Raw genomic sequence first — 26753 nt, forward strand, 5'->3', positions numbered from 1 at the left:
TTTCCTTCCTGGGTTCCTTTTTATTGTCGAGAAGGACAAGAGAATGCACTCGAACCGCCGACCGCCGGTGCAGCATTGCAGTCGGAACTTTAATGGGTCTTGAAGCCGACACATGACCCGCGAACCATAACGCCAGCCAACCTCGCTTATCTCCGTGCGATAAATTTCCGCACCGTTGGCACAGCTACTCGACCCTTTCTAAACTTCCGGGTTTACGTCTCGAATCAATTCTTTCCTTTTCCACCGCTCTTTTTATCCATCGCAGCTTCCTTTCCACTTCACAGAATTAAATCTCACTGGGCCCGTGCACAAAGATCTTAGAATTTATTGTCCAGGCCTTGATATAGCAGATTACACTAATCTCAGACCCCCCCTCCCTTTTTTTTTAACTCTCCTCATTTCTATAACACCGCGTTAAATATATTACGGTCAATTGAACGAGGAGAAAAAAAGAGAAGAAAAAACGTTTGCGCTCAGAAACGTCACGTGGTTGTATACAATTACTTTATTTCACTTTATTATTCAATTTTTTCGTTTCCCTGTCAAGAGAGAAATAAAGGTAGGAATTGTGAGAAACGAGGCCGTTGATTATATCAGAGGTAATTAAATTTCCATCACCGTTTTGGCATTTCATTCGCATTTGAAACTGAAGAGAGATAGAAGGGGGGGGGGGGGGGGGGGAGAGAGAAAGAGAAAGAGAAACGTGTACAACGTATGTGTATATGATCAAGAGAAAAAAAAAGAACAAATAATGCAGGGGTGTAAAACAAGGAGTAAACATAACGAATAACTGGCACCGTGTAACTTGCGTGTTTTCGTAATTTGATAAATAGCGAAATCACGAATTAACGTGACCAAAATGTATTATATGTATGAAGAAATTTGAAATCACGTCGTTGCGATACCGCTCGTTTGGCATCAGAACCCCCAAAACAAGATCGACCAACAAGAGTTAACGATAAGCGGAAAGAAGTGAGATAACAGGAGAGTGAAAGACGCGCGGATGGGATCTCGAGAGAAAACGAGAGAGAAAGTAGAAAACGGCTCGTATGCACTCGGTGGGAAGCAGAGGCCTACGGTGTCGGATATTTGCGTGCGTCGTTCTCTATTGGCAGCATATTTATCAGAACATCGAGTGTTGTCGGGGTTGACGAAGGCCGAAGAGGAGAAGTAGAAGGAGAACAAGGACGAGGGCGTCTGTCGGCAGGATCAAAGGGCGGCGCTAGCGCTAGACGACTGCTGCGTCGAGTGAGGAAAACCGGGGAGGAGGGAGGAGAAGAGGACGATCGAGAACGTATACGTCGCGAGGGATGGATGGATGGATGGATGGACGGATATCCACGAAGGAAAGAAGCGGACCGGCGTACATCCCATATACATGCGTACAAATACGGGTCCGCGTTGTGCGAGGGAAGGCATTCGGCTGAGTTTGAGGAACGCGGGAAGGAGAGGCGACAACGAGCAAATCTGATTTACACCCCACTTGGCCTCGCGACCCTCCTGCATCTTCGGCCCTCTTCTTCTTCTTCTCCTTCTTCTTCTTCTTCTCCTTCTTCTTCCTCCTCCTCCCCCACGACAACCCCGGGGGTTCGAAACCTCCTTCCTTCCAGCATGGCCTCGACTTTGGCACACTTCGCAGAATGCATACTGAACAGGAAGGGCAAAGTTCCTCGATCTGGAGTTACACACGCAGCTACACACACAGTCGTTACACCACCTCCGTACCTGGTTGTGTAGTTTACACGATGTTTCTCCCAATTGTAAACTTTTTCCATTCCTTGTTTCGGGTAACGTATGCAGTAGTAAAAACTTTATACACTGCCGGGAGATTCTTAATGAAGACGAATGAATACGGTTGAACGAACGGCTGGAGATATTATTACTCGTGAAAATCGACGTCTGCATGTAGAGCACGTTTCGTGTAGACGATTTCGATATTTATTTGTTCTCATGCTCGCGGAATGATGAAACTGAGAGAGATAGATAGAGAGATAGAGATAGAGAGGGATAGAGAGGCGATCTAGTTCAAGAACAGAGAGGGATGGGATGGCGAACAATTCCAAGGAATCAATTTCACCCCTGCACGATGATAAGGGATGTAGGTATAGGAAGCAGGAGTATCTTCTTCACTCAAGGCGGGGGGCTGCTCGAAGGGATGTTAAGTACAGGTACGCGCTATGTTCCTGTGTATTTACCAAAGTGCCCTTTGACGCCGAGGATCCGGATACTCAGCCCTACTGGCTATTAACAGACTGCCCAACGCTCCGGAGAGGAATGAAGAAGCGAATATTCAGCCCTGCGAGGACAAAGATAATGCGGTGTCACGCACCCGTTACACATACTCGTATATGATTGGTACACGCTGCCCGATGCATAAGCTTGTGCATAAACGAACGAGCGACGTCGGTCGGTAAACTTTCAAAGCTATACACCGTGTCGCAGAGCAATTGGCTAGACAAAATTACAGGCCCACTCTCCCAGTCATCCATTGTTTTGCACGTGCCCGGTGTAATTGCCCGATATTAAATCTCCGTCGAAGGTATGTGGGACGAACGATTCATTCGCACCGTTACGGACACTGCGGACAGACGCGTTATGGGTGTGGAAGGTTTGCCTCGCGACGATTGCTCGCTCCATATTGGTGCACAGGTGGGATTGGCATAACGGAGAACGTGCGGCAAGTATGCGAGTATTAATATTGCATACACCGCGGAGCAAGGAAGACTGGTACGTACCTCCAGGGAAAAAGCACGCGGCTTGCTCTGTTTTATCCGGATGAAATTTTGTCGAGAGTTAATCGGATTCTTTGACTTTTAACTCACCGCTGTATGTATGTATATACAACGAAACGAACCTGAGGGAAATGCAGAGTGCACGACTGCCTCGAGGTTTGCAGGCTAGCTCTATATATATATATATATATATATAAAGAGAGAGAGAGCTGATAAATTTTCTATTACACGAATTGCATTATCCGTCCTGCGCCCCTCTACCTGTATAACGGCAAAATTGAAAGGGGGCTTGTAAAAACTCGATTAGAAAATTTTCACAGGGTAAGATAAAAGCGCGCAACAACGGAGCGAAAGAGAGAGCCGTTAACACGTCGAGCGACGTGAAGATTGTTACCGGGCTGGAAATGAGGAGCGGGACGTGCTGACGTGACATTACCAAGAGGAGTTAATTGCAAACGACGCGATAGTATGTACCTCCCTAAATTACGAGGCAAACTAGCTAGAGACTTTGACACCCGGTTGCCCCCTTCTTCCGCCTTTTCTCCTCAGCACCGTCTGCGTCGCTCTCTCTTAAAACACCGTCACCTAAACGCACACACAGGTAAATACCGAGGTAACGTGGACGTAATGCACTTGAATTTCTCGTCTCTCCGAACAGCGTTGACGTTTCAAGCTTTCGTGTATATATACATACTGAGAGGAATAGCACGAAATGTTGACCGTCTTACCCCGCCATCGTAGAAACTTTTTCTAGTTAGATGTACAACAAACTAGATTATACTGTACATTCGGCTATACTTTGCAAACCTCTGTTTCATCAAGTTTTCGGTTTAACCCTCTTTCGACTCGACTCTGCATTTCACACATCCTCTGACTACAACGACTTAGCAAAACACAAACGGGTATACCGACCAAAGAAGTTCCAAGTTTCACAAACTAATAGATCAAAAATTCTGACGATCATAAGACACATCGGAACGGTCCTTAATCGATTGGCGGAATGGTCGATCGAATGATTAATAATATCGAAACGAAAATGCCCAAAAATTTGTTGCACTTCAAGGTTTACATACACGGCCATTATAGGCGGTCGTAAAAAGCAGAGTATTACATACATGTATCATGAGGGGGGAGGATATATGTATTTCAGGGAGGGGGAGGGGGAGGGGGTGAACGAAAGCTGTGCGCAACACGTATCATTGTGTCGAATCTGGTCACAAAGAGATCAGCGATAGGATCAGTCCACGTGCCTCTCCGGGGCCCCCCGTATTTTCCGGGACTGTGCCGTTGGTCTGTTCGCTCGTTCGTTCATTCATTAATTTGCCAAACAGCGAGATCGTTGAGCCCAAGCCATGGATGCAGGCAGGGTCCGCTTCAGCCTCCGCCGCATGTCGCTGCCACGCAGCACCGGCCGATACGTACGTACGATATAACTCTGCTGATACGATCCTCCGAGCTAAGTGATCTTGCCAAATTACATGTTATTACCGACGCGTTATTAGTCGGGTAATAACCGGTGAGAGTTGGGGCGCGTACGTACGCTTTCTTCATTTACATTTAACCCTCTCCTGCATCGCTGATTGCCAGGTGGGGCAATACTCCGATCATTCGGTGGACCAGATCTCGACCCGGTGATAAAAATGCTCTCGTTTTTAAATCGTGAAAATTATATCGTGCGGAGCGTGACACGTTGGAGAAATTCGGGTGTTTTGATGTTTGTTTGTCTTTTTTTTTTTTGCGCTTCTTTTCTCGTCTCTAATCCGTGTATTATACGAATTCGTGTGATCGAAAATCTGCCAAATTAATTTTTAATCGTATCGAAAGGTACAAATAACACATGAATGTATTTAAACAGCGAGTGTTCGGTAAGTGTGACGAATATTATACCACCGATTGGTTTGCAAGGGAAAACAAGGTTGAGGAGGACCTTTATAAAGTTCCAAAATCCGCCTTCGTCGTTTCAATGGTGGCAATTTCGCGGGCTTCTCGTTCTTCCTCAAAAATGCAAATTTGGTAATTCAGGTGCCGCAGCAGAATGCCGCTTTGCATTCGAAACGACAGCGACAACGAGCCCTCACAAAATTGATTTTTCGGCAATAACATCTTCCGAGAAGATCCCCAGGCAGCCGGATGAGAAGGAGCGAGGAACGACCGCCTGACAAACGATAAATCTAAATACGTTCGAGATGCCGCTGCTGCCGCTGCCGCTGCCGCTGCAGGCCGCTTCTTTCGTTCGAACGCGACAATTAGCACCGCATGCTTTCGCTTCTCGTTTTTCACTACTTTGTCTTTTTTCTCCATCTCTTCTCCTTCTTCTTCTTCGTCGGAATCAATTACGTTTATCGCCACGATTTATTACACCGCCTATACAGTTAGTGTCACACATTTTCGTTTGCTGCTCTCCGATCGAGCGTCTCTTACGTTCAACGTCAAGGGATCGCCGCAAGTGATGCGTATGTCTCTGTGCGTGTGTGTGTATAAATATGTATCTATGTATATGCTGTAAGATTGTGGATTTATCTTCTACTCGTTACTGAGATAATTGACCCGAGAGAGGTTTATTTTTCACAACCGTTTTACCGGAATAAACGTAAAATTAGAAAATTAAATCAAGAAATTTGTTAAAGAAAAGGAAAAGTGAAGAAATAAGAAGAAAAAATAAGAGAAAAAAGTAACGGGGGTAAACTCCCAGGATTTCTTTTCCCAACCCCAGCTAGTTTGAATATAAAATAAACATTGCACCGTTCGAGATTACACCGTCGTTGTCGAGTACGGGGAGGTAAAGAGGAAGAGAAGTTTGAGACGGATAAAGAAGGAAGGAAAGAAAGAAAGAAAGAGCTATACGTCTATTTCGAAACGTTATTTACATTCCTTCGTATTCTCGCGACGATCAAAAATATCCTTGACTTCCGGTGTTGGTTGAGCAGAGGCTGAAGCGGCGGGCGATGCGATGCGATACGATATAACCTGAACGCGTAGGATAACGCGTACGAGAAAGCCTGCGCGATCAGCATACCCGTGTCCATGTATGTACTTTCGGCCGCACCCCCCAAGAGATAGAGACAGAGAGAGGGAGAGAAAGAGAGAGAGAGAGAGAGCGTTGTGGGAGCCGGATAGCCGATGTGTGTACACACGCGTGTATATTCATCCAATGTATATACATCCATACATATATATATATGTGTATATGTATAGGTCCACTCGTCGTTCTTTAGTCAAAAACCCCCGGCCCCCGACCCCGTTTCAATCGAAACTTCAAACGGTGCAGCATGGGATCATGATTGGAACGGGCCGACGTGGTCCCGGCTAAGCAGCAGCAGCAACAGCAGCAGCGGCAACGGCAAGGGATGACGTCGTCGCCGAGGGGGGGTGGCTTCGGGGTGTATTTTGAGGGTGGCCGAGGGCGGTTCTCCTCGCAGCCACCCCCGAACCCCCGACTCCAACTCATGATGAAATTCCTAGCATTCAATCGCAGTGTAACGGCCGCGCCGGCGACCCGCCTACGAATATCGCGGCCCCCCGGCCTCTGGGCTCTGGGGCTCGGACGGGCCTCGGCGTAGTCAGCCAACGTTGGAATTCAAATACGTTCCGGGAGATTGGAAAATACGGTCGATCCTTACCCGATACACCGACCCACCCCCGCGTAAATACCTGCCCGGCTTCGGCCTCGGCGAGCGAAGAGAACGTAATATCGGAGAGGAACGCGAGAAGCCCGCGCAGCGCCGAGAACGCCGAACCTCGGACCTTCGATTTATTCACCCTGGCTGTGTGTACCTACTTCCTTTGCTCGATCTATAGGGTGGATGATTCTGTCCCTTTGACCATCGCGTCGCCGCGATGATCTCGCCGAATGGAGATAGAAAAAAAATATCGAAGAAATATTGTCGCTATCGTTGCTAAAGTGGTAGTAGCTAAGATCTTACTACTTATGATACGCTGTCCAGACATTTCGGAATGCAATGGAATTTTTGATCGAAGAATTAACGACGTACGTCGAACGTGCAATCCTCTGTAACATAGAAGAGGATTTCAAAGTAATCATTTTGCAACGATTTCAAGGAACGACGAATCTGGGAAAACGTTACTAGGTAGAAACTTGATAACCCAATACGCATACCAAAGATTCGTCATGCTTGTTGTATGAATCGTTATGCTCGTATACCCGCGAATTTATCGAATCTAAGACATGCTGCGGTAGTTCAGATGTATCGCGTTTAAACGATCAAAGCAATATAGATGCGAAAGAATCACGAAACAAATACCGAATAACTACAGTTCGGGTCGGCCAAATAGTATAGATGTACAACGCTCTTGAAGAAAAAAAAAAACATTCATCTTATCATTCATTCACATTATGGGATTTGTATAGGATTCATTTAGGAATAAAACGAGCCATTATCCGTTGAAATTGGATCAATCATTTGATCTCGCTGATTACGAATCACTGAAATGGTTCGATGAAAGTTCATGGATTCCATTCCCCTTTCTTTTTTGTTATGCACCAAGAAGATGATAATTTTGTGATAAAGCTTATCAGATCCTAATCCAGTTATTGATTTCAAGCATCCGTCTACTAATCTTTCCGTTAAAATCGGGTCTCCGAATCGGGCATTATCCTCTAGACAAAATTCTCAGCTCCCGATTGGTGATAAACGGGCACCTTGATTTTGACAATGAATCCGCGAAAGCAAAACGTTCCGGATAGAGCAGGAGTATCTATCAGCGTACGGTGTGTGGGTTGGTAGATCTGCTCGAGACAGAGGAGGTTAAACTTTCGGAACTAAAGTGAAGCAGCGTAGGTTTGGGATGCAGGAAGGAAGGGTGGGAGAGGCATGGAGAGGCAGACGGTTGCCTGTATTAAACTCGAGTTGATGTATCCCCGGCAGGTTTGCGATTAGCGCACCAAGTTTCCTGAACGTGACAAATGGAAATGGCCTCGGCGTTTGGCGCTTCGTACCTTCGTTCGAGGGCAGGTACAGCCTAATTACCTACCCGAGCCCACGGGCAAGCAGCAGGGTAAGTCTCACCAGCCTCGCCGCGGTTCTGTCGTTGACACCAAAGACTTAACCCCACGTTCTCCGTCAAACTCTGGGCACACAGTGGTGGTGGGAGGGTCGCCGCACCGAGAACGCCGTCGTCGTTCCCATTCCGTGTTCATGTGCGCGTGTGTAATAATTAAGCATGCTCGCTACAACGGCGATCCCGAACGGATTCAAGGGCTGGTTGATCATTTTTCCGGGCACGAAGCTAGGCTGTTCGGTGTTTTGTCCGTTTCAATTCATCCGGTGGAGTTTGAGAATTGACCACATTTTACATACCTGTACGTGAACTTGCCTCGTAAGGTTACAGAGATTGGAACGTATTTTGAAACGGGTAATTTACGGCGAATCTGATTTCGCCATATCGTACGATTTACATTTTAAATGCAAAGTTTCGATTTCCCGATGAGTCCGCACGATATCGCGCAGAGCCGATTTAGGCAGACCAAATCTTTAAAATATTTCTCCCCCTGGGTCTTATTCGCATTTTCAAGAAAAGCTTGCGGATTGTACGAGGATTTGCGTATTTCGTATTGCACGCACACACAGCGCGTTTTACACCCACGCTGGCTCTCGCTCTCCCGATCGGATGGAAAACCTTACAAATATTAAGAGCAGCCCCTCGCCCACCGGCTTCGGGGGTTATTTCCTCCACCTCCCGATTTTCTCCGCCCGCCCCCTCCCACCTATTTCCTCGAGGACACGGCCGACCCCACGTTGCGGAAACCTCGCGAGAGCCGATTTATTTTTATCTCTGGCTTCGGGAGGTAAAACATTTTCCCCTCCTCCTCCTTATCTTTATTTTTCTTCTTTCTTTTTTTTATATGCATGCACATCCATTCCACTTTATTTCGTACCTTTTCGCCACTTGCTCTTTGCACGATTTGGCAAAAAATAACGTAGGTACCAATCGATTTCAAAGACCGATAATCCGTCGTAAAAGAAGTACATTATAGAATAACAAATCAACGCAGAAAAGTACCTTCTGATGTACCGCGTAACGATTGCTTGACTAATTTGAGTAATCCAAGCCCAATCGCATTTTAGCAAAGGAGGAATAGATTTATACTGAATATCCGGAGGAACTTTCAAATATTTAACCATCGGTCTCTCCGCATCGAAAATTACGCGCGCGCGCGTGCGTCTGTGTGTTTGTGAGAGTTTGCCGAGCAGGTTACTGGCTGACTGACTGACTGGCTGGTTGGCTGGCTGCTTACAGATCAGGAAAACCCGGACTGTTTCTGTTTAGCTACTGATGAGCGAGACTCGAACGCGGTATAGAGATGCACATTACCAACACCCTGCAATCCAACCTACCATCTGTAAGGACTCCGGCGAGAGAATTTCTCCAAGTGTCGAGGGAATTCGAACGCTCGAATTAGCAAAGCGCGATGCTGTGCATACACACACACACACACACACACACACACACACACACACACACACACACACACTGCGAGGCACGGTACCGGTGAGTGTAGCTGGGAAAACAGGTTTATCCGCCGCACAGATTACACGACCGAGTTCAGAGCAATAACTTCGTTGGGCGAAAGAAAGGTGTTCGATGAAACGAAGAAAGCTTATATCAATAACACAGACTGCAGGTTTCCATATTAAATTTTCTCAATATTCAGACGTGCAAATCCTTGATTTGAGACGTTACTCGACCACGAATATAATCGTACGATAGTCCGGATCTACTCGTCATAATGACGATGAGGTTGCGATGGATTAAGAGTGACGCCGAAGAGGTAAAATGAAGGACCATCGTAGTCGGAGAGTCGGACACACAATGGCGAACCTCAGAGGCGGACAAAAGGACACACGTACGCGAGCAGGCGGCGATATGGATGGAACGGCGTTCGAGGCCAGCGCTCTTATTCACGTTTGCGTATATTTTCCCTCTGCTTTTAGTATATTGGTATGGCCTCATCCCCGGTTCTCGAGGGAGATTTCACAGGGCACCGCATCATCACACAATCCAAGTCCGAAGTCGGTCTCTGGACTGGGACAGAGGATGCCAATGGACGGACAAAGTTACACCGTCCTGGCAACAACCCGACCAACTCGACTCGACTCGACTCGACTCGACCCAAGAGTTTCTGCCGTTCTTCCCGGTCTCGCGGGTTTCACCCTCTTTCCGTCAAAAATACCGTCCCTGCGAACTGTTGCTTGCACAAAGACTGTCCCTTGCCTTTATTACACCGCGATGTAGTGTGCATGTAGCGCAAGATCGACTGGTCAACAACAGCCGAGCCTTGATCCCTATCCTTCCACAAATCCTGCGATAATACCCATGGATTACGCGGAGACATCGAAGCACCCTTATTTGCGAAAACCGCAGCATGTTTGAAGTCAACTTGTTTGACAAATGAATAAAAACATTTTTTTTTCCTTGTTTTCATCCCGAAGCTCGAAGAGTACCGAAGTTTACGTTGACAGAGTGTCTCTATTTTCTTCCAACACCGTCTTCCGTGTTCCTAAGATCTCTGATTTTCCTCTCATTTTCCACTCGCTTGACGGGAAATTGTTATCAAGGAATCGGTGCTAGGGTGTGTTCAACGTTCAGGGTGTAACCGACATACAAGAATGGTCGTTAGCGCTGGATCCGCGCGACCTTTGGGTCCGCCACGTAGCCACTTCCGGTCTCGAAAGAACACCCTAGCCTTCACCGTCAGCCTGGAAGAGCGTCTCGTCTCTCACTCCGCAACGACGCCACGGCGTCCTTAGGCAAGCTCCTTTAATTCACTGATTAGGCGCGGGGACCATAACAAGGACCGGAAGACGATCGGACTCCATTTTTCACCCCTCCTCCTTGACTGCCGCGAGCTTTTCCCTATTGTGCACCATCGATGGCTGTCTGTGTGCTCAACACAAGAACTGATGGTCTTCCGAACGTGCAATAGTGCATACTGCACTCCTTATATTGATACAAAAAACGCCAAGATTGTTACTACGATACGGCAAATTGGTTGGTGATTAAATTAAGATTAGCAAAAAAAAAAATTAAGACAAAACAAATAAACAGGATGAAAAAAGTGAAATAATGTTGTAATCTAACGGATGGATGAACTTTTCAATTTCAATAGATACACACACACGCAAATGGTCTGATTGCATAGATATTTTGTACTATCATTTAAAGCTGCGATTAATTGGTCTACCAATTTGTACACATCAATGCATTTGATGTACCTAAAATAAAAAAGAGTATGAAAAAGCATCGACGATTTTAACGGGGAGTAATATAATATTTCTTTTTTTATTTCTGAGGTGAGTTTATCCCTTCTTCATAATTTCCGCATAAAATATCTTTCATCCATCCATTACCTCGATTTATCTCTCTTTCTCTCTTTCTCGTTCAGACTCTTTTATTACGGCCAAGTTGATTACGAGCCTCGTGGCCAACTGCAGTCCTGCAGAGCTGAATCAGAGCACACAGAGTATAGAAGTTGAGGAGGAATGAGGAGCGAGTTTCTCCGCTGAATAATGATGATTATAAACGGTTAATTTAATTACCAAATGCAGAGAGTACGACTAAAGCGGTGTATGAATGCGGGAGCCAACTGAATCCGCAGCTCCATTCACGCGGGCACCGTTGCTTTTCCATTTGATTCCGCATCCGGTGCAGCTTTTGGTTTTGAAAACGCACTTCGAACGTCGTAGGTAGTTTCCATAGACGGTAAGTAGCGGAGAGACAAACACGGAGCGTATGCAGGAAATACCGACCCAAGGTACTTCCATGGTTAAAACCGATCCCCGTCGTTTCATCCAGCGGGTAAATTCTGCGAGAGTGCGATATTGTTCATACGTGCAGCGAGAAGTAAGAGTGGAGTTAGGCGAGTGGCCCGAACCCTCGATCCTGGTGGCTGCCGCTGGTTAGAGGGTGAAAAAAAAGGGAAGAGTATAATGTCGCGAAAGCCGTAATTTTTCCATTATGCTACCGAGACAAAAATGCGTCCGCCATGCTCCTGACGACCGCGAGACGGGGGCGAGGAGGAATTTCTTTTTCTTTTTCTCCTCGCCCCTCGGCGCTAGTTTTTCCTTCTCTCCTTTTTATACCTTACATTTTTTATTTTCAAATACTTTTTTCTCTCCTCCTTTATTCCTTCCTTTCGCTATACATATACGCCACGCAGTGAGGAGTCATTCCCGCGGCTGGCTGGCTGGCTGGCTGGCCCATTAAAAAGTTGCAATTAGCATTTAAAATATAAACCTGAGCGAGCGCGGTAGGAGAGACAAAGAGTGAAATGTCTAATGAAAAGACCTTTTAGATTGGCTAAATGCCTTTCATTGGCGTTGCTGCTGCTGCTGCTGCTGCTGCTGCAAAGCTGTGGTTTAAATGAACGTCTCCGCTGATTGGCCATTCGTATTTCATTCGGAATATCGTTTCTCGTTCTCGTCATTCTCGTTCTTGTCCTCGCATGCTCCTTCACTTTTCCAAGATTCATCATAACAGTATCGTATTAAAAATGCATATAATAACCAGAAAAAAAAACCAACAAATGAAAGACGATATCCATATATGTATATATATACGTTTTTGACATTTTTTAAACTAATCAAACGAATCATCGCTAATTATGATGACGTAGCGTTATTCCCTTTGATAACGGTGTGTCAATTGATCGAGGAAAAATGCATTGAAAATACAGATTATGCGAGTGTACGGAATGCGAATCGAGTAAAAGACTGGGAGATGACTCGCGTTCGAGAAGAGAAGACAGAGATTCCTTGATATTTTACAGTCGGATGCATCTATTGTCCCCCGTTGCTGGCTCAGCTTCAGCCTCTGGCTCTCGTGATTCGCGCGGCAGCCCCAATTATGGGCCTGGGATGCTCTCTCTTGCGCGTGTTAGTCGCGGTGACACGCGACGAGGAGAATCGGAGGAGCGGGAGGAGAGAAAATGAGAGAAGGGGGGAGGAGAGTCGGTATCCTCCCGGCATCTCGTGCATCTTTCAGTAAAATTTTAATTACAATCGTAATTATTCGAAGAAAGTTTTGCTCGAATGCAACAAACTAACAATCCCCGCAAGGCCGCGCCGAGTAGATGCAAACGACAACGTTGAAACGCGCGCGCTTGGTGAAATTTTCACAAAATGAATAATGTAAAATAAAACATGGATGAAGAGGAAGGGGAGGTGGGGGAGGGAAAAAAACGAAACAGAGAAGAATAAATTGAAATACGTCAGGTACCTAACGTGTAAGATCCAATTCCACGTAATGACAAGGGTACTACAGGGGTGTTTCCCTTTTCTCAAATCTCATTACTGCCCGGCCAAAGTGGATGTCAACGAAAGAAAAAAAAAAAAAAAAATGGAAAGAAGAAGCGAGGGACTATCGGCAACGGAGGGAGAAAAAAAAACCAAGAAAATATGTAAAGAAAACACACAACACAACGCATCCAGACGAAATAATCAAGAAAAGAAATATACATGTACGAACAAAACTGAATTAATATTCGAGCTTTTTTTCATATCAAAGAAGCGTTGCATTGAGCAATGTTGAAAAAAAAAATTAAAATTTTTCTTTTCACCGAGAGAAAAAACGTGTGACGTGTGCATTGTTGCATAGATCCCCAACCTTGATTATGGCGGTTCGGTTTTGGCGAAAATATTACCATTATTGCCAATCTTCAATCATTTTCCGTCACGGGAAACGACTGGGAAATTTTCGATTACTTATCCTGACATGAACTTAATCTCAAAGACAATTTATACCAATTTTTTGTTTCTCCTCTCAGTGTAATAAAACTGACGTGTCTTTTACTACAGACAAAAAACAAGATCCTTATGGAATTGTCAGGTGAGAGGTTGTACAGCCTTGGTAAGAAAAGCATGTAATTGTCGAAGAAATTTTTTCAACGGTTTATAATACGGTAGCGACAGATACACGACAAACAAGCAAGTTGGCAGTTGTAAGGTGCAGCTAACAGCAGGCGGGCATCGGGCAGCACGCGATTCATTCACGAGATAGGCGGTGGTCTAGTACACCTTGGGATGATCAACATCAGCAGCAGCAGGGGACAAAACCGACTACAAGAATACCGCGGTGGTGAGTTTCATTCATAAGTGGGAAAACTAGAAAGCGAAGGACAGAGAGATGGAACAGAAGACGTCATAGACGTATAAGGTCCGACGACGAGGTCCTCGAGGACGATCAACCGTAAGACGTCGGTTCGTAAGAGGTGAGCAGCCATTAGGTCCGGCGCTCGTTCGCTCATTCGGTCAGCATCAGCGACCCTCGCCGAGCCAGCTATCTACTAAGTGGTTACAACTACTTTATAAGTGACGTGCTAACGAAGTGTGTAACAGCCTGTAAATAAGGAACCTGTAATTACGGGCGGTCTGCCGCGGACGCGAAGAAGGCCACCCACCGGAGGAAGACGAAGAGAGGCCGAGGAGTCGGCGAGGAGAAGGAGGAGTGCAGCAAGTGTGGTCGGTACGCGAGTGTGTGTCTGTGTCTGTGTGTGTGGGCTGCTCGCGCCATACTGTCACTGGGCAACGAGGAGCGAGAAGAGAGCTCGGCAGCAACGGCAGCAGCAGCAGCCCGTTCGTTCGGACTAACTAACAACCTCCTCTCCAACCGGCCTGCACGGCTCGCCACTGCGGGCAGAACCGGCGCCTTGATCTTGCCGACAAACAAAACTCAACGGGGGATGATAATCACAGTCACGCGGATACCGCGGTAGTAGCCGCTACCAAAAAGGACGAAAACGTAGACCGCCAGGACCACCGGGACCTGATAATCGTCGTCCAGGACCGCGCCCCGCCCATCACCACGGTTCTTCCCTCAATTTTCACTATAATTCGGTACCGTACCCAAACTTTCAACGCGGCACGATGACCGCTAACCAGCCTTGAAAGCGAAAGAAAAAAAGAAAGAACTCCCAGGTATTTCGTTTCCTCGTTTCCATATGGTTAGCCAATTATTTGTCATCTCTTCTCGATTTTGGATTATATCTCTTCAGGGATGTAATCCATACTCCGGTTGTAGGTATATCCCGAGTAGCCGGATCACGGGGCGTACCTCAAAGTTTGCGCAACATATAATGCACGGTGTGTATTTACTTATTGACTGTACACCGTGCGCCTGGTGTTTGCGATTCCCATGTTGTTTGCTCTGGCCGAGCGAGAAATCGGGCCTCTGGACACGGTAGGTATAATATATACACACATGCGTGCTCCGCCGCCACGTAGGCAGGTAGGAGGTGCGTGTACCACCAGCCTCTGCTTCACAGGCTCGCTTGTGTAGCACGCCGTATACGCGGTGCACGCAGCGCGCCTTCTTCGAGGAGGAGGAAGAAGCGAAGGACGAGCCTTCGGCACGTTACGTGCCCGGGGTGGGAGCACCGCTGTCAACGCTTACCTAATAACCGTTATTACATATGACAATCAATTTCCCAGTTTACCCTCGGCAGTACTTAATGCGTGGTTACGGCCCCCGCTGGCAGGCTACACACTCGACGGTATTATACTCGTATACCGTACGTAGCCACGTACGTCGGCGAGCGGGGAAGAGAGAAACACCGGTGGAGAGGAGAACCAGTTGAGACAGCAGACCGTAACTTCCTGCACCTCCGCCGAACGAAGTCGCATCGAAATGTCTAATCGTCTCGAAAAGTTGTACAAGTTGTTTCTGATCGTTAAAAATTGAATTCAAACCCGAAACGTTGGAATGTTTTCTGAGGTTTTCCCGGCACTGTGCGCTAACTTGGAGGTGTTTCATTTTTGCAGAACGAATGATATTTGAAACAACGGTCCGTCCGCTGTCTTTTTAACCGGGCACCTTTTCCCATCGTCAGACGTCAGCGTACGTCGGACAAGCAATATAAGGTATGTAGAACACGGTCGATTACGACGTGACAGTAAAGCCCCCGTCGCCCCACGTGTCCTCCCGTATGTCACAGGGGCTGTCAAACAATGGGGATAGGACATCGCATGCATGCAGGTAGGATTATGCCGTGGAACCCCTTTTCCCGTCGGCGGTAGTGCTGATCCCGTATGAACATACGCGAGCGGAGGGATCGAGGAGGGTGCGTATCGCATCGCGTAACGGGAAAAGGAGGGCGGAGAAGCGAAGCGAAGAGAAGAGAAGGGAATACGCAATGTTAAAAGGACAGACAAAAGTGTAACTGCATTGTCAAATAGAAAAATCCCCTACGGGACGTCGATGGCACAATAATGGGACAGATTATAATCTTGTCTGCTCTTCACTGCGGGGACTTCCTCGCTGACGCAGGGGTCCTGAACACCGCGTGTATATATCCAGTCCGCCAAAAACCCTCATAGTTCGATCCGTGCATGGAGAGAGGGAGAGAAAGAGAGAGAGTTGGTTAAACTCGCGTTGTATAGTGGATTGCTGATACTGCTGCTGGTGATGCACGCGGCCACCGCTACAACGATGATGTAGTAGGCATACTATCTTGTCCAACTATTGACGGACATGCCTGCTTACCAACCGGGGCATGACATGCTATAGCCTAATTAAGTAGGCATAATGGATCCAACAGTTGTGTGCATTGTGCATCCAGCCTCTCCCCACTCTTAGGCTTGCGGCGACACTCGCTCGTTTCACCCTGCGATGTCCAGTGAGTGTAATACCATGTGATATGATAAATGGGCTGTTCTCTTCTTGTCGTTGCTTTTTTTTCTTTCAACTTTCGGAAATCCTTGGTGACACGATAAATGGTTTTTCGCGTGAATTTACACATTTCAATTAAGGGGGAATTTACACCTCCACCATCCGGTATCGATGATACTGCCTTCATTGGAAATGTTCTTGGAAACTTTAGATCGGCGAACACAGTGAAGTTCGGAGGCTAGAGTTTGAATCTGGTGTGGAGAACGAACGAAGAGTAGGAGCAGGAGACGGAAGGTGGGGTGGTTCTCTCTTTCCAGCTCGACGGAGCCAATTCAGACCCGGAATTTATCGTATCAATTTCTGCTCCGCGGAGTGGCAAAGAGCTCGCTCGCTTCGGTGTATTAGCGCCAACGTTGCCTCCACTTCGACCGGGACCGAACCGAACACATTCGCGAGCGAACGCCGTTGTTGGCAATACGACGGTGCGCGGAGTGCCCTGTATACAACGGTGTGGGAAGGGTCGACGTATTGTTAGCTGGGCACGACCCCCGTCGTCTGGCTTGTATAGAACGTCATGGAGCCTCATTCGGGTGCATTTTAACCTCAATTACGCGAAAAAGATCATCGCCTTACTCATCGAGTGGTTTTTCACCCCTCTGTAAGAGAGGGTAGCACAACTCTATCATTGCTGGCTCGAGCAGCCGCGTCAACGACAAGCTCCTTACTCACCTCATTCCCTTTTTCTCCCATGACTTGACTTGCCCGACATAATTCCTGAGAAATCAGCTCTTTTCACCTCAGGCTGACCATGTAGAGTGGATTCTTGAATTCTTTGTAATTGCAAGGTCCATTCGGAGACAGTCCGCGAAACATGGTATAGTCGGCAGGGGGGCGAACGAAGGTAGGTTGGTTTGGGGACCTCTTCAGGCTTGCCGGAGAGCAAAATGATGCATCATCCGTCGAGAGGCCACCTAGCTAACCAGCAGTGAGTTGGAGAGAAAGAGAACGAACGTTGGCGTTGGTTGCCGGTGTGGATATCCAGTGAACCTAAGACCGGTCGCATTGATCTTCGGACAAAAAACAATCGCCGAACCCATAGCTGCTTCTCTCACCAGACATCGTCCTATGCTTCTCTCCGTGCCGTTCTCCACCGCTAGTGCCAAAATATCAACGAAGGATGGGGTAGAGTATAGTTTACATACCCGACCGTGACTCACCCAAATAACCACACGATATCTACGTGTATAAAAATAACCACAAGAGAACACTCTGGCGATATTTTGTTTCTTTTCTCTTCTTTTTGGGCTCAAATTTTGAGGCAAAAATTACTCGATACGTACATACCACATGCATATATATATATATCTTTCCAACAAGAAAGGAAAGATAAGTTATACACGTGCCGTGCACACGGGTCAAGTCGGTTTGTTGGACTTCCAGCGACTCACGGAGACACCGTTTGATCTCAGATGCAGTTCTATTTCCCTCTATTTATTCCTTTGGTGGATAGGATCGAGAAAAATCTGACCGAGCACAGGGTAAACGTTGTCAATCAAAAGAAAAACAGAGAACGTTGTTTGTGTTACAACCTTAACCTCGACGTTGAAGAGGTTAGAGATACGCACACGTATGTGTACAATAATATGTATTTAATACACATATGCTACAGTCGGAGAGAACGAATCGGAAAATGAAAAAGCTGCTGAAGAAATTGCGTCGGGATGCAAAAGGGCGAGAGGATTGGGGGGAGGGGGGATGTGACCGGAAAGTCAATGAACGCACTTTGTCCCTCTGCGGACAATAAACTTTTCAAGTTCCATATAACCGAAGTTCCCCCCCTCCCCCCCACCCGTCCAGCATCCCAATTGAAACGAATATGGGAGAGAGGAGCACGTCAGGCAGCAGAAGTGCTTTCGTTTTCCACCGGAACGAAACGACAGAGCCGCATATGTGTGTTATGTACTCGAAATTCTGATAATTCGAGACCACGCTGCCGGTACGGCACGCACGTGAGTATATGCGTTATTTACGTGTGTCCCCGGGGTTTCTGAATATTCATACACGCGCCGATAACTCCGAATGTACCTGGACGCGTGTGCGTGTCGAGCCTCGAGTGTATACCCGACTCCAAAAAGGGTCGTTGCGGGCCTGAAGTGGTCCTCCGCGCAGTCGATGGCTGGTTCCGTTCCGTTTCGTTCCGTACGTTCACCGCGTCTCGATTCGACAGGGTTGTTGTTCCCGTTGTTTTCGTTTCCCCCCTTTCCTACCACCCCGCCACGCCCTTCGTATTCCTCTTTCAATTTGCTTTTGTATATAACATTTTTTAGGCAATGATTAGCACGCGTGTCGCCACCGCGGTAATTCTCGTTCACGAAAACATTCAGTCATAGTTTCGAAGTTGCTGCGAAGATCGACGTGGCTCCAACTACCAAATTTCAAACATCCGAATCTACTTCAATTCTCGTTCGAATTTAACACCGTGTATAGGGAACGGCATTTCTACAAATTCCCAGACCCGGTTGTTCGGCATCCGATCCCGATCTTTTTTGTCGATTTTTGCCCGGAGGACGACAGCTGAATTTCCGTCCCCACCTTATTCAAATTCGCTGCTGCTCGACCGCGAGTTCGCCTTGCGGTTTTGGATGCGACGTGGATACGTGTAGAAGAAATGTGGGTGTATCCTTGACCATAGCATCCTTTTTACGTGTCCAGGTAGATACCTGTATATAAGCCTGTTGGTTTTCAGATTGAAAAGGTGGTGGTCACAATCAGCGAAGCGGGCGTTCTTCGCGTATACATGCTGCTTTATTTCTCACTGGTAAAGTCGCGATATTTTTTCCTCCTTTTACACCTGTCCCAGCTCTCTTCTTTCCTCGCTGCCATATTCTAATCCACGCGAGTTGCACGCCGACCGGCGAAAAGAGCCGCATTGAAACGATCACGCTAACCTGCACCTCGGGGAAAATAATACCCTGTACTTCTTGTAACCTGTTGCCACCACCACCATCACCATCACGCGAAAGTTTGAATCGAGTTGAATTACAAGGTGGTGGGTACGGTTGCCTGCCCAACACCTAACTATGGGAATTTTTGACAAAAGAAATCTGGTAAACGTCGAGATATTCTACCTCTAACGAGGTGCAATTTTGGCAGAACAAGCCGCGTTCAAAGTTTCAGTCTTAGTCTGATGTCCATTCAGGATTCAAGAAGCTTAAAATATATTCTACCGCGCTTACATACGTTATTCATAGGTATAATCGCATGGCTAAAAATTTCAAGGTAAGTATTTTTATTTCTTCTTTTCCGCTGTTCTCCTCAAACGATCAGATCGCCGCCGCTGCTGCTGCTACTTTACCTAAGGCATGGTAATCGTTAGGTGGAATTGGGTTGGTGGAAACGAAATTGCTATAGAAGGAAAAACAAAGGGGAGTAAAAGAGGCGGGGATCGGCGCGTAGGTGTGCTGCCAAGTGCGACGACGTTCTTCTCGCTACGAGCTAATGCAGCAGCCGCGGTGAAATATTCATCAGACTTCCAGAGCCGGGAACCGTCGAGACCCACCCTTTATATCTGGTAATTACCCTTTTCTCTCTCGTTCTCCCCCCCCTCCCCCCCCGACTCGCTCTCCCTCGTTTCTCTTTACCCTGCTCTCCGGCTCTCCGGCTCTCTCGTCACCCTCTCTCAGCCTCGCAGCCTCGCTGCCGCCTTCCTGGTTCCGCCCGTTTTCCGGAACGCGTATATACATACACATACATACATACACACACACACACACACACACACAATTCCTCTTCGCTCGCCATTCCCGTTCGTCCTCGCCGAAGTTCGCCGCCATTTCCAATATCCCCGTTAATCCGTATACCTCGACGTTCTCCGCGCGTCGTAAAATTCAACGTCAAGATAATTTCGGACGAACGGTGTGCAATGATCAAAATTGATTATCAATTCAAGGCGTTGCGTTCGCAAGTTTCTGCGGAGCGTTTTTTTTCTTTCTCTTTTCTCTTTTAAACATTTGACACGCAGTTACCGCAGCCCCCTGATGCACATGCGGTGTAATCAAGTATATTAAGGAATACGGAAGGAGAGAAGAGAAGAGGATGTATGGGTGGATGAAAAGATAGAAAGACGGGGGTACAGGGAGAGAGAAAGAGAGAGAGAGAGAGAGTGAGAGAGATAGATAGCATCTGTAGTACGCTCGCTATCGGAGGCGGGTTTAAATATTTATACGCTAATGTCTATGCATCGGCAGACATCAAAGCAAGCCCCAGGCCTCCTGCATAGTTGATAAAAATAAATTTTACCCGATATACATATACCCCCGCCACCCAGCCTCCTTCACCGAACCCATCCACCTACTTCTTCTTCTTTCGCGGGGCTGTTTCGCACTCGCGTATATAGAGAAGCATGGTTTGTTCCCCTTCTTCTCTCGTAGATCCTTCAGGAATTCAACAGCGTTGTCGAGGAGTACATGCAGGTGAAAATCGCCGTGGGTGAACCTCTTGGAAAAAGTTAAATTATATCTTTTCTTTTATACCCACCAACCCTTTTTTTTTACCAACCATTTTTCAAACCAATGCATTCCAAAGTTTCCGTCGCGTCGGCTTACGCACGCCAAAACAAAAAAGAATTGGAGGAAAAAAGAAGGTATGTAAAAAAAAAAAGGACAGAAGAAAGTAAAATAAAACAAAAGTTGAAAAAAGAATGACACACACACGCGGTTTGTTTGCCATGGGTAAACTTGGGAAAAGAAGAAGAAATCTTCGGGGCGACGAGACGTTAAAGCAAACACGAAGTCACACACGACGACGAGGACGAGGACGAGAGAGAACTCGCGAGGAGTAGCTCACCTCGTATACCCCCCATCCTCGTGTTTCAAATTCGTTTCTTTTCTTTTCTTTTTTTTCTTCTTCTTCTTCACTTCGGGACAGGAGGCTTTCTATTATACCTATCCTTATTTTCGCATTTACATCGTGAAATCGCTGAATCGCGGCGATCGGTTTGAATGGAAAAAAATCATTCAAGGTAGGTGTACCTATTCGTCAGCGCAAGGGAAATGATAAATAATAACAATAGAGAAAAAAAATCAACGCGTGTGAATCTGAATACCATGTAGGTATCCTGTATTGTACAGTTTATACATAATACGTTACATGACACGTCCTCCAAGTAACCCTTTTTTTTTATATACATACGTTGTACCTTTGTAGGAGGCGTATGAACGACAAACGACTTTTGATCGTATTTTAATAAAACAACAAAGAGAGAACACGCACCCCTGTACATATACTGTATAATCTATACACAGGTAGGTATCTGGATATACATACGACACGTTTATACATTATTAATATGTATAGGTATATGCTATACATCAAGTGTTCGCATAGCTTTTTTGCAACGTGCAATCTATATTATACCGACACTTCAATTACACGACGTCGCGAAACACTTTTGCACGCTCTTTTCTGCGCTCGTTCATTATAATTATTTATTCATTCATTCTTTCATCTCCTTCCTTTCATTTGGCATGCATATTTGTTTGCTTCGAATCCCATCCAATCCGCAGATCGGTTTAACGACTCATCGTTATGCCTTGGAAAAGAATTTTGTGTATACGCGTTACGTATTTTTTGCTTTTTTTTTCTTCTTCTTGTTTTCTCACCTCTTGAAAAACCGAAAGAATTAGAAAAATCAAGACGAGATATACAGTTATTTGAAAGTTACGAGGAGGCAAATGAAAGACGAAGATGGCAGGGCATTTGAATTTTCGATACGTTCTTTTTGTCACCAAAGTGTATACCTGTACGACAACTTGGCATTAATTGTAAAAGCTGCTTATAAAACGGTAGTAAAGCACGGACGGCATTACAACGCGACGAGCGTGCACGAAACCGCATTAAGAGTAGGAAGAAAAAGATTGCCCATACGGATTAGCCGGGAAAAATCGATCAATCTCGGTGATCGACGGCGGATTAACAATCTGAGATAATATTGTGCCTGTCCGTCGGTCGGTCGCGCATTGCTCGCGTCATTCCAGGTACATAACACACGTCCATAATGTGACTATACACGTGTGTACACATGCACATATATATTATACCCACCATGGTCACAGCTTGTTATATTGATACACAGACTGTGCTTGGGCCTTCCGATATAACACTGTCCCCGTTTAAGATAAGGCCGTGTGCCACGGGACACGGGTTGTTGTTGCTTATAACATGCGGTGGAGGAGGGAGGAAGTCAAAATAAAGAAATTAATTTTACAAGACTGATTCCGATGACGAGTCTTTATAAAAATAGTAAGTTGAGTCATTGTTCTTCCTCCTCCTACGTCGAAAAATCAGGGTGAATTTTGACAATGGATGGGATTTGGGTTACGGTAGACATCCACGTACCTACACATATGTGTATTTTTATGTGTGTGTGTATGTATATATATATATTACTGACCACGAATTCCCCGGTCGAGCGGCGTCATCGTGGTTGGATGGCTTCCCGGTCTTACGGCGCCGGACAATGTCCACCGCCACCTCAACCCTGGTTCCCGATTCGATTCCCCCGTCACGATAGTCGTGGTAGTCCGTAGTCGTTCAAATCTCCCGAGGAGACTCCCCTCGCTTATCTGCTTGCTCCTCCATCAGCGATGGTGGCGTCTCTTGGATATTTCTGCCTCTTTCTTCGCTTCGTCCTGCACCTAGCGGTCACACAGAGTGAGCCGTTGGCCCGAGAGCCAAGGGACAAGACCATCAACTTTCGGCGACGTTCTCTTCTCGCTCGCTCACTTTCCCTCCGCGTCCCGAACGACCGAACGAACGTCCAAATATTTACCCTCGATTTATCCACCTTGGCTAAGCCCTCTATTCACAAGAGGATCTCTCCCCGGATGGCTAGTACATAATACGCCATTATTATATCCGGCCACGGTCCATTTCACGCAAGGGATTCTGACTGATTTCTCCTTCCTTCCTTCTCCTTCCCTAGGAGATCCACCTTTTCTTCTCGTTTGTTTGTTTGTTTGCCCTTTCTTTCTTCTTACTCTCGACTATGCAGCGCAGCTCTACAACTCGTCCGACAGACTCTGCTGCTCTACCTACTCTTTTGTATCGTGTGGCTTTTTGCACACGAATAATGCAGATCCTCCGAAATTGCAACGAATATAATATAAAAGTGCAACGGAATGAGCCTTGAAATTACCTTCGGTACCTCAGCTCGGGTTCGCCTATTTCACGTTCACGTACCTTGTATACAAACACGGAAAACCCATCATTCCGCACAATTGCTTCGTTATAATGAAAACCGTGAAAATTCACCATCGAAATAAGTTCAATGCTTCGTTACTGTTTAAGCTGGGTTCAGGTCGCGCATCAGACAGCTCCTCCTTCAAATTTTTACGATTATTTTGAAACGAGTAGGGTTTGGCATTGGCCAGGATACTCGGCCTATGCCCACGGCTTATCTGACAACGCCAACTCCTGATGCTGTGGTTCGACGAAGCGGCAGCAGCAGCAACTATCAGTTCACCTTGTCACTGATTTATTTGCGTTCGAAGCGTCCTGTGTGTATCCCAATCAATCATTCCGGGCAAACAGGCAGCGGTGGAAACAAGCATGGCTTCCCTACGCGGCCCTTATCGTCTCACAACTCCTCCCCGATGATTTCTCCCCCCCATCCCTCACCCGTCACCAGTCACTGCAGCGACGGTGTTACGGTAACGGAATATTTACCAAACACCGTTGATAACATTGGCAGAGTACGACACCGTTGTATATCAAGTCAAACATGTCATTCAATATCACCTGCGTCGGTTTAAACCTACAGCAGAAGAGCTGGCGTCGTTCATGTTGTACATACGTGTCGCACGATTTTCATAAAATTCGTTATTGAATACAGAAATAGGTCTATGGTATCGAGAAAAATGGGGGAAGTAGAAGATTCTTGATTAGTTACTTGCTATCATTTTCTACAAACTCGGTATAATCGCTCGATTTTACACGGTGTATTCTCGTTCCTCATACTTCACATCACATTGTATCTACCGTGTGTCGATATAATAATTAGCGCGCGATTGTAATCATCGTTCGTTTGAGACACTGCTCGCTGAAGGGTGAATGCGAAACGATAGACATCACGTCGAGGTAGGAGAGTAATTTTCTAGGCGGAATAACTCGATAGCGACGATGAAATATGTACGATTCAAGTGGCACGATACCTTCTATCTACTAGGGGTGCATCTCGAGAAATGACGGACGAGCGTGACGGACTGCACTGCACGATTTTATTCAGATTTAAGGAAAACACGCTACCTGGGACTTGACGTGCCGGTGGATTGACTGCGTATGAATGAGAGTTCAAAGAGGAAATCAATCGGAAGTGTTTCATCCTCGATTTTCATAACACGGTAGGTTTATTTTTTCCAAATTGCATTTTTTTTTTACACAATCACGTACAGCCAAATGAAGAATAAACATATCCTGAGTACCTACGCGCGGGTTGATTAAAAAGTAAATGACAGGATAAGAACAAAGGAAAAGAAATTCGTCGTTTGCCGGATTAATAAGGGGGGATGATCTCCGCGACGAACGTTAAGCCGGGCGGTGATATTTAATCTCTGTTAATACAGGGATCGAACGACTGCCTGCGTACACGGCATTTTGCTGACTTCTGCAACGTCGCTCCTTATCCTCCACGTCCGCGTCCCCTGTGTTATACGCGAGTCTTCGGCTTCTCATTTAACCGCAAAACTTATCCTTCACTCTTCCAGGGAAAAGACAGAGGAAGAGAAAGAGAGACTGGAATTATTAATGAGAAAATTTGAAAGAAAAGTTCCGACCAGTTTCAAATTATAAGAGGCGTCAATTTTTTTTTTTTTTTTTTTCTTCTTACGAAAATTTAGTACGATTTGTTACATTGCTCGTTCACGTTTTTATTTCTCACATTATTTCGACGGTTTATAGATATTAATAAACGTAAAAATCGAATTCTTCCACAAGTGGTAAAGGCATCAGTGTACGTTAGAGAAATAAGAAATTAAACCACCGGAAGAGAGATAAATCGATTGGTTATTTGCTCGAATGAAATCGCATTACGTTTCCCGAAATTCGATAAAGAAGAAAAGAAGACGAGAAAGAAGAGAGATGAGTGGGAGAAGGACAAAATATACAACACACGAAATGCGCCAAGATCCAGGAGAAGGAGGCAGGCAGCAGGAAGCGATAACTTAGTTAGGGGAGACTGACGACGAAGAGAAAGGAGCAAGAAAAAGGAGGAAAAAGAAGGCAGAAGCGCGCGCAGGGCGCGGCGCTGAACCAGATAGAGGAATTTCAGCTATTTTCTGCCATTTGCTCCTTCCTCCGACGATCCTCGTCGTCTGATCTCAGTTCGTCGAAAAAAAAAAAAAAATAGAAAATGAAAAAAAGGAAACGCAAACCGCCCCCACCACTCGTCGCCAAATTCTCCCAAAGACACGAAGAAAAAAAAAGTCACGATAAATCGAATCAATCATCGTTCATTGGGTCTACACTATATGTACAAGGGATTTTAATTTCACGATAGTCCAACAATGAAAGTATTTCCCAACAGGTCGCATCGCCAAATTAAACTTACATACATGTTTACAGGGTGGCTACTAAATCTCCGCGACGAAATTCCCTGACTTTTCGATGGTTTTCCAGACAAAAGTCTTATAATTTTTCCTGACTAATTCGGATAAATTGGTTACATAGCAAATTGATAAAAATATACACATTTTCCAGATAATTTGTTTTTGTTTTTTATGAAAGTACGAACTGTTACTTGGGTCAGACCGTCCCATCTAGCCGGCGAGCACAATCGTTTGTAAGGTAATATTTAGGAATATTCAAAGTTCAAAGAGAAATTTCCGGCGATGGTAAAAAAAAATTTGTTTTCGATCCAATTTATCTAAAGCTTAAAAAAATTGTGGGACGTATTTGTAAAAATAATAATAATAATAATAATAATAATAATAATAATAATATATTAAACGATTTCCTGACTTTCCGCAAAAACTTCTAACATTTCTCTGATTATTCCCGAATTTCCTGACCATTCTGCTATGACAATATACGTCATAAATATAGTCAAACTAAACTTGAACCATGAAAAAGTTCTGACCTACGAACGAGGGTCGATTCGTCCCCGTGATTTGATTGCAAGTTGCCTGTGCGTACAACAAGGCGAAGGTTGGATGGTAAAAATAATAGAGAGTGGTAAATTGAGATGTTTTGCGGGCGTAGGTGGGTGTCCGCAAGCCTCTTATACCCATGAGGAACGCCTCGCTCATGCACGACGACCGAGAGCAATGAATTTTTTATAAACTTTCCCCGTACGTGGCTGCGAGGAGCCGCGTTCTTAGATACCTACGAGAGGCCTTAAGACGT

General features: G+C 45.9%; 1 protein-coding gene across 7 annotated transcripts in view; it reads right to left on the reverse strand.

The window, feature by feature from the left end:
• The window catches only part of LOC107217103 (protein pangolin, isoforms A/H/I/S), a 131118-nt gene that overhangs the window by 33685 nt on the left and 70680 nt on the right, over positions 1-26753 (reverse strand). The window contains exon 1 of one of the 7 annotated variants that reach the window (XM_046735434.1): positions 22807-23520. The exons of the other annotated variants lie outside the window; for them this stretch is intronic. The gene's annotated coding sequence lies outside the window, so the exon portion shown is untranslated. Of the gene's footprint in view, positions 1-22806; positions 23521-26753 lie in introns of those variants that run through there. 7 annotated transcript variants of the gene reach the window in all.

This window comes from Neodiprion lecontei, chromosome 1, assembly GCF_021901455.1.
Source record: "Neodiprion lecontei isolate iyNeoLeco1 chromosome 1, iyNeoLeco1.1, whole genome shotgun sequence".
NCBI lineage: Eukaryota > Metazoa > Arthropoda > Insecta > Hymenoptera > Diprionidae > Neodiprion > Neodiprion lecontei.